This window comes from Myotis brandtii, unplaced genomic scaffold (assembly GCF_000412655.1).
Source record: "Myotis brandtii unplaced genomic scaffold, ASM41265v1 scaffold672, whole genome shotgun sequence".
NCBI lineage: Eukaryota > Metazoa > Chordata > Mammalia > Chiroptera > Vespertilionidae > Myotis > Myotis brandtii.
Genome location: NW_005370621.1, coordinates 180,692 through 182,553, shown reverse-complemented (window position 1 = coordinate 182,553; position 1,862 = coordinate 180,692). Strand labels below are relative to the sequence as shown.

The 1,862-nt window shown below is 46.1% G+C and overlaps 1 pseudogene; it reads left to right on the top strand.

Moving 5' to 3' along the window:
- Positions 1–204: 204 nt before the first annotated feature.
- LOC102252744 lies at positions 205–1,244 on the top strand (annotated as a pseudogene).
- The last annotated feature ends 618 nt before the right edge of the window (positions 1,245–1,862 follow it).

Genomic DNA, 1,862 nt, shown 5'->3' with positions numbered 1-1,862 from the left:
CAAGATGGCGGCTGCCAAGGGACCGGCGGGAGCGTGACTGCGTGGGACCCAGGAGGGTTCTCAGACCAGGCGGCGCCGAGCGGACATCGCGAGATTTCCTCCCCGAGATTTCCTCCCGCTACTCAAAACGGTGCCAATTTAAAACTTACAACTTGTTACCCGAGCAGCTGCCGCCGAGTCCGCATCCAACGCAGCGCGCCACCGATGCCCGCCCGCCATGCACTGCCAGTCCCTTGCGGTTCCAAGGCCAATATGGCAACCTCAAGGATCAGCTGATGGTGACTCTTCTTAAGGAAGAACAGAGCCCCCAGAATACGATGACAGTCGTTGGGGTGGGTGCTGTTGGCATGGCTTGTGCCGTCGGTATCTTAAGGAAGGACTTGGCAGATGAACTTGCTCTCTTGTTGGTGTCATAGAAGACAAAGTAAAGGGAGAGATGATGGATGGCCAACACGGCAGCCTTTTCCTTAGAACACCAAAAATTGTCTCTGGCAAAGACTGTAGTGTGACTGCGAACGCCAAGCTGGTTGATACTCCAGCTGGGCACATCAACAGGAAGGAGAAAGCCGCCTTAATGTGGTCCAGGGTAACGTGAACGTCTTTAAATGCATCATTCCTAAAGTTGTGTAATACAGTCCCAACTGCAAATGGTTTGTTTCCAATCCAGTGGCTGTCTTGACCTATGTGGCTTGGAAGTTAAGCGGCTTTCCAAAAAAAAAACCATGTTATTGGAAGTGGTTGCCATCTGGATTCAGCGGGCTTCCCTTACCTAATGGGGGAGAGGCTGGGAGTTCAACCATTGAGCTGTCAAGTGTGGGTCCTTGGGAGCATGGAGACTCTAGTGTGCCTGTGTGGAGTGAATGGTGCTGGTGTTTCCCTAAAGAATCTGCACCCTGATTTAGGCACCGATGCAGATCAGGAACAGTAGAAACAAGTTCCACAAACAGGTGGGTAACAGTGCTTATGAGGTGATCAAACTGAAAGACTACACATCCTGGGCCACTGGCCTATCTGTGGCAGATTTCGCAGAAAGTATGATGAAGAATCTTAGGCGGGTGCATCCAATTTCTACCATAATTAACAGTCTTTATGGAATAAAAGATATCTTCCTTAGTGTTCCTTGCATCTTGGGACAGAATGGAATCCCAGATGTTGTGAAGCACCTACTATGGACCAGACATTTATCTAGGCTCTGGAAGCATGTTAATGAGCAGATTTTTGCTCTCATGGATCTTACAATCTAGAAAGGAAGATAAACAAATGAATGTGTAATACAGCAGATGGTGATGAATGCTGTGAAGGGTGAAGCAGGATAAGTGGGCAGGAAGATGTGTTACTCTGTACCAGGTAAGGCCTCTCTCATATTTGACAGAGACATGAAGAAAGTGTGCAGTGAAGATGAAAAACCCCCAGGCTTTATTTTAAGTGACCTATTGGATGGAGTATAACAACTTACTCATTTAAATATTTGAAATTTCTTTCAAACCATTGGGGTCTCAGCATAGTTTCTCAGCTAAATCACTTTCTGGAAAGTAGCTAATCATCTGAAAGCAACCAAGATGTCCTTCAGTAAGTGAATGGAAAATAAACTGTGGTACATCAAGATAATAGAACATTACTCAGGACTAAAATGAAATGAGCTATGAAGCCACGAAAGACATGGAGGAACCTTAAGAGCATATTACTAAGTTAAAGAAGCCAATCTAAAAAGGCCACATACCATATGACTAACTCTATGGCATTCTGGAAAAGGCAAAACTATGGAGACAGAAAAACGGTTAGAGGTTGCCAGAGGTTTTGGGAAGACAGCAATGAACAGGCAGAGCACAGAGGATTTTTAGGGCAGTGAAACCATGCTGGAT